The sequence below is a fragment of the Megalops cyprinoides genome, chromosome 2, assembly GCF_013368585.1.
Source record: "Megalops cyprinoides isolate fMegCyp1 chromosome 2, fMegCyp1.pri, whole genome shotgun sequence".
Classification (NCBI taxonomy): domain Eukaryota; kingdom Metazoa; phylum Chordata; class Actinopteri; order Elopiformes; family Megalopidae; genus Megalops; species Megalops cyprinoides.
In genome coordinates this window covers 66,344,016-66,357,784 of record NC_050584.1, presented here as the reverse complement: position 1 = coordinate 66,357,784, position 13,769 = coordinate 66,344,016, and positions in this window count along the sequence as shown.

Sequence of the window (13,769 nt, the reverse complement as noted above, 5' to 3'; positions counted from 1 at the left end):
CTATTCAAGAGGAACCTACAAGTATTTAGCTTGAACACGCTACAGGAAAGAAAAAAGGGGCTTGAGTTGTATTCTGGACATAGCTGTTTCCGTGTTTCAAAAAGAAACATCTGGCGGATGTCCGTGTTGAAGGGTACTGTAATATTCCCGGAAATAATCATGTGGGCAGTGGGGGGGGGGTTGGGGGGGGGGGGGCACTCGGCTCCCTTCGCCAGGCTGGCTCTCTGAGCAGGGAGACTCAGGAGGGTGTCCTTGAGCTTTCAGCTGCGTCTCTTACAGCAGAGATTGTATCAGGAAGTCTCACCACGGCAGAGCTCAGGGAAGCCATTCAGCATCAATAAAGGTCCTTTCCTCTCAAATTAGACTGTTTATCTGTGTTCACCGGACCGATCGCGAGCTACGCTACATTAACCTGCTAAACTGTGGCAGCGGTCAGTGGTCTGTTTAACATGTCAGGAGTATCACCATGCTGATTTTATTTATGTTACTGGCATTCTGATTATGGTAGTGTTTTACTCTGCATATTTTGCTGTATGCCATGGTTGCAGCACATATTCATACCTTTATTCATTTCATTAAATGCAATGTGACGAACAGCAAAGAAATTCATAGCGGATTATGTTGAATATCTAATTGGCTTCACAGGTAGGTGACATACATACACACACACACACACACACACACACACACAGGCACACAGGTACACACGCACACATGCACACATGCATACACACACGTACACAAACACACACACACAACACGCACACACACGCACACACGCACCTGAGATCTGAAGCTGGAAGCTTTCTCACAGTATATTATTCTCTATCTCCAAACCCCCCCCGCCCATCCTTCCCCCCCCCCGTCTCGCTCTTATCCTCTGCCTAAGCCCAGCGCTGTCTCAGTGTCCAGGCGCGCTGTCTTATCTCTCAGTTTGCAGGGGACTTGGAGGAATCCACTCCCACACTCTCCCAGGTCTGCGCTCACTCTTCCTCCCTGTCTCTACCCACTCGGTTCATCCCTCGCCTTCCTACACTCACCTACTCTGTGCTGCCTTCTCTCCAGCTTTTTATCTCTCTCTCGCTCCTACGTCACCCCCTCTCTCCCTCTCTTCCTCTATCCCTCTCTCCATCTCTTCCTCTCTTCCTCTATCCCTCTATCCCCTTCTCTTTCTTTTTTCCTGCTCATTGCTTGTTCCTCCTACTTGGTTCGGACACCCCCTCAGTTAAGATGCTGAAATGCAGAGGGACCTGTGGGTTGAGAATATTGTGGCTTCCATGGCTTCAGCTTCTTTGATTCGAGTCCAGGTAACAGGGTCACGACTGATGTTCACAGCCACCTGCCCCACCTGCGTGCTGCTGTCTCCAGGGCGCAACATCGCCGCCCTACCTGTCATCAGGGCCCACTGCAGTTGGATCCCGTAATCCCCTGTTACTGTAGCCGCTGATCCCAGTACAGTTCTCATTCCATTAACCCTCCCTGTGCGGCAGTGCTTTAAAAGGGCGTGGCTTTTACTCCACTGCATGATTGACAGCAACGTGAGCCAATCCCGCCCATTGGAAATGAAACAGAAAAGGGCGGAGCCAGCCCACTGTTGGACCTGCAGCAGTGGAAGGACAACCTTGGTATTTGTCCCAGGAGTCTTTCCATTCTTCCCGTTCCCGGAGTCCCTGTCCCCTTCAGGCTGTGCAAAGGTGCAAGGCGGTGCTTTCTGTAGCCCTGTGCGCAAATGCAGCCACACTAGACCTGACCCTCTGCCGACCCCATTTAAAAATCCCTCCAGGCATGACACACCATATCCGTAGCAGCATTGTGAGGGAGGCTTATGGCGCAGTAAGTGGTTAAAAGGGGGTTTTCTCTCTAAAGGGGTCAGTGGCAGTACAGCCATTTGCCTTCGGCTATAAAAGGCTCAGTGCCTGCCATTCCTTTCAGAGGTCCCTTTATGCCTCACAGTCACGCAACCTCACCGAAACCTTCCACCACAGGAACCCTCAGCAGAACCTCAGTGAGCGCGCTCAAGCCACTCATAAAATATTTCCAACTGCCCCCCAAACACTGCCACGTTTGCTATACTGTCTAACGTTAAATGACTATTTCCTCAAAGTGAACGTTACCGACTCCGATTTGGGAGTCAGAACTGAGTCATGCTGCTTATGTTGTAACCTATGTGAATCTGCATTGAAAAATAAATAATCATACTGCATCTGTGGGACGTTATTATGTGCGAAAGCAGCGGGTTTAGAACGAGTGTTGCCTTGTTGCAGCCCCAGCAGACCAGCGCTCCTGGGGGGTGGCGGGGGGTGGCGGGGGGTTTATTCCAGCAGGCTTCACCCCTCAAAGGAACCTGGACGTGCAGACTCACTCCTATATCTCAAAACATGCCACAGAGGCTCTGTCTGGGCTCGGCCAGGATCCTATTAGGCTGTCCACGGTTGCTTGCGAGGTTCTTCCACAACACTGAAGCCTCAGTGCCAGTCTGGTGTCGTGTTTCAGGTCTCTCAGCTGTCCCGCAGCCCTGAGGCAGTCGCGGGTTCGAGGGACGCTGTCGGGGAACACAGCGGAGCAGTGACTGGCAGGAAGGCGGTCGTGCCGCGCTGTCAGCAGGAAAAGTGTTATAACGGGGTACAGCAACACTCTTGATCACACCCACCCTACCGCCCCCTCTCACAGCCTGAGACAGGCAGTCACACACAGGGCCTGCCTGGCTGTCTGTGATGACTTTCATCCTTTACATTATCACATTACATTACTGTCATTCAGCAGACGCTTTTATCCAGAGCAGCTTACATAGATTATGATTCTTACATGCTATCCATGTATACAGCTAGATACAATTGTGGGTTAGTACTTTCCCCAAAGGTACAGCGGCAGTGCCCTGGTGGGAAATCAAACCCAGAACCTTTGCTACGCTGCTGCCCCAAAAAATAAATAACTCAAAGAACAGACTGGGAATGGCTGATGTAAGAGGGCGTGGAGATGACCAGGTAAGCCTTCACGAAGCAGGCATGCGTGACAAACACACAGACACAAAAGGAGAATATCTTTTCCCAAAATGGCCGCAATCTGTGGAACATTCGCGGAGGTCTCTGACACGGAAACATTTCTCAGCTTCCTTCCGGTTATCCCTGGAGAGGACTGTCTGGCAGAATGGAAAGTGACATCAAAAATTCATGCATTTCACTATTCTTTTAGGGTGCGGTTAGTGCGCTGGTGTTTTGTGTGTGATCTGGCAGGGAGACTGCATCTTTGCCAGCAGCGGTGAGATGAGTCCTCCAGCGGGTGAGTGCTTAGGCAGCGGGCTTAGCGTCTCACTCAGTAACAGCAGCCAGCCTGACTGCGTGATGCTGAGGTGTTACTCCATCACTGTATCTCTCCACACCCTCACCTTTCCTGCTGAGACCAAGCAAGAGGAGAGAGAGACTGAGATCACGAGAGACCCAGAGCATTCTCAGAGTCTCAGTCTCACAGTGTCTCAGTCTCTCAGGGTCTTAGTGTGTCAGTATCTCAGAGTCTAAGAGTCTCAGAATTTCAGTCTCTCAGGGTGTTAGTGTCTCAGTATCTCAGAGCCTCAGTCTATCAGAGTCTCGGTCTTTCAGTGTCTCAGACCCTCAGGGAGGGGAGAGACTGAGATCAGGAGAGACCCAGACTATTCTCAGAGTCTTTCTTAGTCTCAGTCTCTCAGTGTTTTAGACTCCCACAGTCTTAGTCTCTCAGAGTCTCAGTGTGTCAGAGTCTCAGTGTATCAGAGTCTCAGTGTCCGGAGTGTCAATGTATCAGAGTCTCAGTGTGTCAGAGTCTCAGTGTGTCAGAGTCTCAGTGTATCAGAGTTTCAGTGTCTGGAGTGTCAGTGTATCAGAGTCTCAGTGTGTCAGAGTCTCAGTGTATCGGAGTGTCAGTGTTTCCGTGTCAGAATAAAAGCATGGTGGGAGGTGCTTTGCTATGCGAATGAGCCAGGTGAGCACAGGTGCATATGAGGATGGAGGGTGGAGTGTTTGCATGCACTCCGTGTCTCCTCAGCAGGTAAACCCAGCCCCGGCTCTCCGGTCTGTGGTGTGAACCCAGGCTGCTCTCTCTCGAGTCTCAGTGTGTCAGAGTCTCAGTGTCAGCCCCGGCTCTCCGGTCTGTGGTGTGAACCCAGGCTGCTCTCTCTCGAGCTGCTGATGTCACCACGGCTTTTGAAGTTTCTACAAAGACAGTGTTTTATTTCCCTCCCTCTCTCTCTCCGTGCGTCATCCTCAAGCTTCTCAAAGGGAAATTTATTTTTTATTCCTGCTTTCTTTTATGATGAGAAATTCACAAAGTGAATTCTGAAACAGAGGAACACTAGCTCTGTCTTTCTCTCCCCCTCCTGACTCCCTCTCACACTTCAGCTCTCCTCTCCGTCTTCTCTCTTCTCTCTCCCCCTGTCATCTCCAACAAATCCAGACTGAACCTTTTTCTGTTTTCTAAAGAATGTGAATTTGAATCAATGAATCAACACTTTCCTTACCGATAGCCCTTAGCTCACATACACTATATGGACAAAAGTATTCGGACGCCTGACCATTACATTGTAATGACATTGTATTCAAATACATATACTTTAAAATGGAGTTGGTCCCCCTTTTGCAGCTATAACAGCTTCCACTCTTCTTGGAAGGCTTTCCACAAGAGTTTGGAGTGTTTCTGTGGGAATTTGTGCCCATTCATTCTGTAGAGCATTTATGAGGTCAGGCACTGATGTTGGACGAGAAGGCCTGGCTCGCAATCTCCGTTCCAGTTCATCCCAAAGGTGCTCAATGGGGTTGAGGTCAGGGCTCTGTGCGGGCCAGTCAAGTTCTTCCACACCGCACTCATCAAACCATGTCTTTATAGTCCTTGCTTTATGCACTGGGGCACAGTCATGTTGGAATAGAAAAGGTCCTTCCCCAAACTGTTGCCACAAAGCTGGAAGCATAGCATTGTCCAAAATGTCTTGGTGTGCTGAAGCATTAAGATTGCCCTTCACTGGAGATAAGGGGCCTAGCCCAAACCCTGAAAAACAGGCATGGCCCTGTCAGCCCATCAGCTTCATACTGTAGAAATGATTGTTTGTTTGTTGTACACGGAAAAAAAAACATGCTTCTATTAAGCAATAACAAATTCAGCACACAAGCCTTCTGACAACCTCCACACCTGACACACACACACATACACACATACACACACACACTAACATGAATACACACATACACCAACACTAGCACAGACAAACACAGACACACACACACAGACAGGCTGACTCATAATAAGCTCTGTCTATTGTCAGCCTCCAGCGGCTGTTAGTGTGAGAGCAGAGCCACATCTCATCCTCTCTGTGAGGCTTTTTCTAGTCTTCCCATCCTCACTGAAATAGGCCTCACACACACACACACACACACACACCCACACCCATACACTTATACCACCACACACACACACACACACACACACACACACACCCATACACTTATATCACCACACACACACACACACATACACACACACATTTACATTTACATTTATTCATTTAGCAGACGCTTTTATCCAAAGCGACATACAAAAGTGCATATAGTGGGCACACAACAGGCACAGGGGCAAGATGTGTACAGGTCACACAATGCTACATATACCAAATGCGTGTATACAAATACATTGTAGGAGATAGTGCTACAAGTACGAGCCAAGAATCTAGGATTTACTGGGTTAAAATGGCAAAGGTGTCATTCCAGGTAGAGTCTGAAGAGGTGGTTCTTCAGCCCATGTCTGAAAGGTTGGAGTGAAGGAGTTGTTCTCGGGGGGTGGGGTGTTCAGTCCACCACTGGGGGGCGATGATGGAAAAGCGACGTTGAGAGCCTTTCGTTCTGTTGGTGGGAGGAGCAAGCCGTCCGGATGTAGCAGAGCGAAGTTGTCAACCAGGTGTGTAGGGTAGGATGAGGTCCTGGAGGTAGGTCAGGGTGGTCTTTTTTGCTGCAGGAAAGGTGAGGGTCGGGGTTTTGAAGCGGATTCTGGCTGCGACCGGGATCTCAGTGGAGGGGTGACGCGGGAGAACTTTGGGAGTAGTTGTAGATCAGCCCGGCAGCTGCGTTTTGGAATGAGCTGCAGCGGCTGAATGGTGCAGGCTGGGAGGGGTAAACAGCAGATAGCTCTTATCCAGGTTTAGCTTTAGGTGGTTGGAGGCCATCCATTTGGAGATGTCGGCCAGGCATGAAGAGATCTTTTCGCTGACCTGGGGGGCGGAGGGAGGAAAATAGAAGATTAGTTGTGTGTCATCATCAGCATAGCAGTGGTAGGAGAAACCATGTGAGTTAATAACTGAACCAAGCGAGTTGATGTAGATTGAGAAAAGGAGGGGTCCCAATACAGAGCCCAGGGGGATGCCTGTAGTGAGGGGAGTGGGTGTGGAGGTGGAGCCTTTCCAGTAGACCTGGGAAGATTTACCGGTCAGGTAAGGCCTGAACCAAGAAAGGGCGGTCCCAGAGATGCCTATCTCCGAGAGCTTGGCGATGAGCAGCATACACACTCATACCTCCACACACAGAGTACACACCCATACACTCATACCTCAGCACACACACACACACGCACACACCCATACACTCATACCTCCACACACAGAGTACACACCCATACACTCATACCTCCACACACACACACACGCACACACCCATACACTCATACCTCCGCACACACACACATGCACACACCCATACACTCATACCTCAGCACACACACACACGCACACACCCATACACTCATACCTCCGCACACAGAGTACACACCCATACACTCATACCTCCACACACACACACACACACCCATACACTCATACCTCCGCACACACACACGCACACACCCATACACTCAGATCTGTATACACATACACTAGGTATGCCCACAGTGGTAACAATCAGCCCTATAAAAGTCTAGACCCAGTCTGCATATGTGATCAGACCCGCCTAGCTTGCATCTCAAAGGTTCCAGGTGCATTTCCCCAGAAAGGGCACGGCCAGCATACCTGTGGGTAAGGTAACGAGCCTTTCAAATCCAAAATAAGTAGCAGCCTGGGTGAGATTACATAAGCGGAGACAGGAGACGGGCACCCTGTGAGAATAACGCAGAGCTGATCCCTTCAGCTGAACACCAGCCTCATCATTACATCACCAGACACCAGCCCAGGACAGCATGGGGGAGTCTGCAGATACTGCTGCAGCTACAGTCTGGGATCTGCAGAAATATAAATATGCTGAACAGTGCGAATGCTTATGTAACCTTAAGCACAAAAAAAACTTAAAATGTAAATTCATAAATAACTGCTTAAATGAGGTAGTGCTTAGCAGGGCATACAAGAGTGCTGAGGCATTTGGAACACTGCTGTTTGCATACCATAATCAGAATCCCAAAGGCCAATCTGTACCTCAGAATAAAGCTGAGTCTATCCAAAATATGTCTTTACAGGAAATAAAAATGGCACCAGACTGACAGGGTGCAAAATGGTTTCGAAAATAGCACATTGTAGTGTGTCTGGCTTCCCAGATGGACAGATCAAACACAAACAGGAAGTCTGGCTGCAGACTCGCTCTCTTCTCTGCTGCTGTTCATCCTCGTCCATCTTTGGAAGGAGCAAAGCCGACCTCACCATGCTCAGGATGGGACACAAAGTGTATCTGGGGAAAACCAACGACTGAGGAAATAACAAGACCTCCACAATAAGGCGGAGTGACTGAGGGAGTCTCAGTGTCTCCAAGCTGTGATGCCTCTGAGTCTCCATGTCCCTGCTCACTAATGTGCCATGCTTTTTTTTTCCGGGCTCTTGAAATACAACAAACACAAACACAAAAAAAGAAACTCAAATGATGTCCCCTCCAGAGTGTTCTGCACAATCCGCCGAGCTCCTGAATGAATCTCCTCACAGCTGCAGGAAAGGCATGCTGGGTAAATATTTACTGGCAGGGCTCAAGCACTCGTTGTGATCGCACTCCCCTCGTACGGGGTGCGACGAAGCCTCTGGAGCTGCCATCGCCCCCCCACCCCACCCCCCAGTCCTGTGGAGTGTGACACAGCAGCAGAGCGCAGCCGCACAAGGCAGTGCATAGCGCTGACTCATCGCCAACAAAAGCCGTCACCGTTTGAGCCGCCGTTTCTGACGCATTGGCGGCAGACTGTAACGGAGCCGCCTGGGGACCGAGCACCGCTGTTGAGATCAGCACTTCTCCTGAGCTTATTTATCTATGCATTCATTCATTTAAGAGGGCGTTCTTGTCCAGAGCTCCTCACAAGGCCATTGTGCTAACATACGTTGAATGCTTATCATAGGAGCGAAAAGAACATGGCAGCCAGACAGCAGTAAGGGTCATTACATTACATTACTGCCATTTTGCAGACACTCTTATCCAGAGCACCTTACATTCTAACATTCAGTACTTTACAATTTTACCCATTTATGCAAATGGGTATTTTCTGAGGCAATTGTAGGTTTGATTCCTTGGCCAGGGGTACAAAATCAGTACCCTAGCAGGGAATCGAACCGACAACCATTTGGTTCCAAGTCCTGGCACTGCATGAGCCTTACCATGATGCCAGACAGCTGTCCAATCAGTAAACAGCAAGCTGAACAGCATGGTGATAAAATAAAAACACATCACATTAAGTGTTTTAGTGTATAGTAGAGCCTGCACATTACCAAACACTGGCGATGAGACTATCGTTGTTGTAGCGTGTTTTAAGGGTGTTCTTAAGAACCCTGCTAACCCGTGACCCGTGGGCTCACATTTCATTCTGTTTCTTCAGAGACGGTGCTGTGAGGTAGCGCTGACGGAGGAAAAGTCAGCGCACAGCTCCAGACCTCAGTTTGGCTGGCTGGCCACTCAAGAATGCGGACATGCATTGGACCGGGCAGTCAGCTGGAGCTGTTCTAACACACATGGTACACAGTAGGTAGCAGTCACTGAGCCAGTCTAACTGGCTATAGCTTTAAGAAGTGATAGAGATTCTTACTAAACCCACATCTGGTAACCACCCCCCTGCAGCTCTGACATCCTTCCGTGACCGTGTTTATTCTGTTTTTGCTTGTTTTATTTATTTTTTTTTTTACAGTATATTCCAATTATCACCACAGTAACACATGCACCAAGCAAGTCATGTAGGCTCAGGTCGTGCAATGACCTGTGGCTTTCAGGCATGAACTGTCCCCGGTGGGCGCAAAGGGTGGCGAACGAAAAAACGAGGTTGACGCTGAGGGTGACAGCACACCTTACCGGGAGCCAGAGGACCCAAATGTCAGCTCTGACTCACGGTGGTTGCCACGGTGATGGCTTCAGCAGTGTGGCTGAGCCGCGGAGGGCAGCTGGACGGTGTAGGAGAGCGTGAAGCAGAGCGGGGAGATCGCGGGTCCGGCCGCCACTCCTGTGGAACTGCTGCTCCCCCGCTGTGAGGCGGACAGAGCCCTTACACGCCGGCTGTCCGAGCCCCGACTCTGACTGGGCAGCTTACACATCACCCACTTAAACGGCTGTGTCTTTACTGAAGCAACTCATAGTCATTACAGTGCAGCAGCCCCTCAACTGGGAATCTGACAGGCAAAGTCTGGAATACAGGAACTGTTCCCTAACTGCTAATCCAGACCACAGCACACCACTTCATGCCATGAACAGGAACACCGGCTGCTTGGGCACCTGATGGAAACACTGTCATTCCACCACAGAGTAAATCACACTAAACCAACCTCACTACTGACTACCACAGCATCCTCTCCCCTGTCACCAAACTGCTTCCTGCTGGCATTCAGTAAACAGGATATGGTGTCATAATCGACATGATGCTTGTGTCAATCAGCGGCGCATCTGTCTCATGGCTGCCCTGCTCTCCTCGGTGGCCCAGATGGACAGATCAGTAGTGATTCCATTTCTCAAGATCAGCTGGGGCCCTTAACAGACTGAGGACTCAAGGGCTGTAGCTGGCTGTTTATTACCACCCCTCCCTCCAGAAAAAGATCCAAAAAGCGAACAACATAAACAGAATAACTGAAATTTTAGCTGTTTGAGTTGAGTCTGTGTCAAATGATCCTGAAATACGTTGCATAGCTAAACTTCAAAAATAGAGTGCAAAATTCAAATCAGCATTCCACTGTCAAAACCTCCCATAACAGCCAAGCCATATTTTCCTGTGACCGGCCACAAGTTCAGTTTTCATTGCAAATGATAGACATTTACTGTACATGTCCGTCTCTATCTCACAGACGACAGTGCGGACAGGTAAACATTCCAGCAGTCTGTTTCCTTTTCCATGCTGGTTTATTCTCGAATGCCGATCGCCAGCAGGCAGGGAGAAATTAAAAAAAAAACCTTGTCTTAAAAAGTTTTGAAATGTTGCTTATGAGAACCAGGGTCATTGGTTCAGGATCATCCCCATGGTAACTACTGCGCTTTTCCTTTCTGCCTTTCTCTCCCTCTGTCTCTGTCTCTCTCTCTGCACTGCTCTGTACTTCGCATGCTTATACTGATCACTGTAAAATGGCTAGTTTTGGCAGCTTCTTTGGGGTTGTGATATTACTTAATTTTGCAATCAATTACAACTTCTACAAATGTGAAGGGCTTTAAAAGTAAAAAATCTCTCTCTCTCTGGCTCTCTCTCTCTCCCCCCCTCTCCATCTCTCTCTCTCTCTCCCTCTTTCTGTCTCCCTCTCCCTCTCTCTCTCTCCCTCTCTCTCTCTCCTTCTCTCTCTCTCTCTCCCTCTCTCCCTCTCCCTCTCTCTTTCTCCCTCTCTCTCCCTCCTTCTCTCTCTCTCTCCCTCTCTTCCCCCACTCTCTCTCTCTCTCAGGCTGGTATTGGGTGGGTGTTGTGTATCCTGAGCTCAGCCAGCCAATCCCCCGCACTTTCACACTCATTTAACACCTTTTAAATCCCAAGCATCTCTCTCTCCCAGCATTCCAAATGCTCCCACCTTTCAGCCACAGAATGAATGCAAAATAACAGCACCAGGCCGGGGTACCTGGCCTTTCAAACAACCTGAATCTGGGACGGCATTGTTTAATAAGCAGGAAGTATCATTCAGAAGCACATACACACATATATGTGTGCACACTTAAACACAAAATACACACTTAAACACAGATAAACGACACACAAGCACACATATACACACACGTTCTGTTATGTTATAAATATAACTGACATTAAAGTTTGCTTTTGGACAGATTTTCTGTTTCAGATGTGGTTACTAAGCAAATGAGGTCCATTATTCAAGTCCTTTCATCATTAATTTGTCTGTTTTCATCAATATTATTTTAATATTTTTTAGTTGTTGCATCAGCAGTAAAATAATTCCTACAGATATTTAAAACCATCTCTGAATAGTAGTCTGTTGGAGAAAGGGCAGCATTTCTTATGGAAAGTGATTAACTGCTAGGTGAATAATGAAGGCCCAGGCCTGTGAAACAGACCCTCTACAGAGGAGTTTGGAAGGACTCCATTTTCTGAGCCCGCAGCATAGCTGGCTAATCTCGCCCACTCCCCTCCTTCCTGCTAAATCTCCGAGAGCAGAGGACAGATGGAGGATTCAGAGGAGACAGACATTCTGCCTTCCTCCGAACTTTCCATACTTAGTCTGCAAGGTTACATTCCTCCAAAAATATCTATTTTTTATCTCAATATAATTTCTTCAGTACATGTCTTCTGTTGAAATGTCAAACATCGCTGAAAAACCAGTGAGAACAGAGCGACCTTGTTATACCACACATTTAGGGATCTGTGATTTAGAGACACGTTAGTTTTGAGGTGAAGACCTCCCAAACCTGGTTCACCTGCTTCTCCATGATATTTCTCTTTCTCAACTCCAATGGCCAATGTCCTCATATTTTGTAAATCACTTGTACAATTGCTGCAAGGTTAATAAAAATGAGATCAACAAAGAAGTAACAAGTGACTTTGGCACAGTGCACAACTTTGTTAAGTTTCATGTATATTTTTGGGACTGCTAGTCTTTTTGCATTAACGTCCTTTCTTACACCAAGTTTCTGTCACAGACCACTCTAATAAAAGTGTTCATGTATATATGAAGCTGAATAATTCCACAGAGCTGTGCATATACGTGCAGTGTTGGATACTTGTGCGAAGACAGAGACAGGCTGTAAATAATTATGGTGGATGGGGGAAGGGAAGGAGGTTAGAAATGTTGGTTACTCCTGGATTAGATAATGCCTGATGATCTGACATAATCCTGTAGAAAAGGAAAGATTAGAGCCGCAGCACCTAATCCTGTTGTTGGCTGAGCATTGTGACAGTCAGTGGAGTAATGGAGGACTCATTCTGTGAAAAGCGTACGTCTGTATCATGGACAGCGAGGTGTGAATCTCACAGGTAACACATTGGGAAGGAGCTGTTGGACACTGCAAGGTGAGGCTCACAGTTCTCATACGGGGAGGGTACTGAGGGGCACTGGGTCCTATAAACATCCCCTCATGCTGTCTCTGCCCTGATCAGGGCAGCAGAGAGGCACAGTAAGGAGGTCGCAAGTTTGATTCCTAGGCATGCCACTGCTGTTGTGCTCCTGGGGATAAAGTCCATTTCAGCAAATGAGCAGCCAGGATTTTCCAATAGTGGGAAATTGTTGCTTCATGAACAGCAGTAGGGGGTGGGGCTACAATGGGTGGTCAGCCACTTAGTGATTCGAACCATTCAGAAAGATTTTCATAACCCTGATTGGTTCAGAGAAATCAGTGATTGACAGCATATGGCAGCTACATCCAAATGAAGGCTCGTGAAGGGGGGGGGGGGGGGTGTGTATGCGTGCGTGCGTGCATGTGTGTGCGTGTTTGAGAGAGAGAAAGATTGTGTGTGTGTATGTGTGTGTAAGGGGGGGGGGAGATTTACCTTTCCCCAGCCCACCCCAGATCCCACCTGCAGGGGGCTCCGTATTTACAAACATTAGTTTATTACAACCACAGTCGTGGTGATTATGGTATGATGAGAATTATGATTATTAATTTCATACCACCATCACCAAGACAACCAACAGACAGGGGGAGTATTTAACAGTGGGTGACAGAGGAAAAGAGAGAGGCAGAGAAAAAACAGAGGAAGAGAAAGGGAAAGAGGGAGAGAAGGAGAGAGAGATACAGAGACCCTGTGGCTGTGTTGGCTGTGTTGGTCTCTTTGACAGCGTTTTTCAGCCTGAGAGACATGGAGGATTCCGGCACCTTCTTACAGATCCTGACTCAGAGTGATGTTAACCTCCTCTGTCATTTCCCACGGGCTGTTTCTCAGGGAACGAGAAACATGAATGAACTCAGAGAGAGAGAAGAGACGGCATCATTAGCCCGTTTACAGTAAATTACTCATTCAGGGGCCTTCCTGGAGGAACTGAGGCCATTTTGGGGTGGGGGTAAAATTAGCCCACTATCTGGGACACACTGCTTCAATGTAGCAGCTATCAGACTTTTATATGTATATATGATGTTTAATATTACTTATTATATGAAATAAATGCAAAGAGTGATCTGACAGCCACCAGATGACAGAGAGAACCAATAAACTGATACACTACTTGATGGTTTTGGGTTAGGTACCTTGCCCAAGGATACAGCATCAGTGTTGGGAGTTGTTCCTCACCTTCACGCCACACGCTGTTGATCAACTGAAAGCTAAACATCCAGCTAGCATTTCAGATTTAGCCACCGCATTTAAACTTGCCGATCTGCTGTAAGCAGTCAACACAACAAACAAGCTCAACAAAACGTCGTGATAAAATGGCAGAGAAAGGTAATTACCTGACT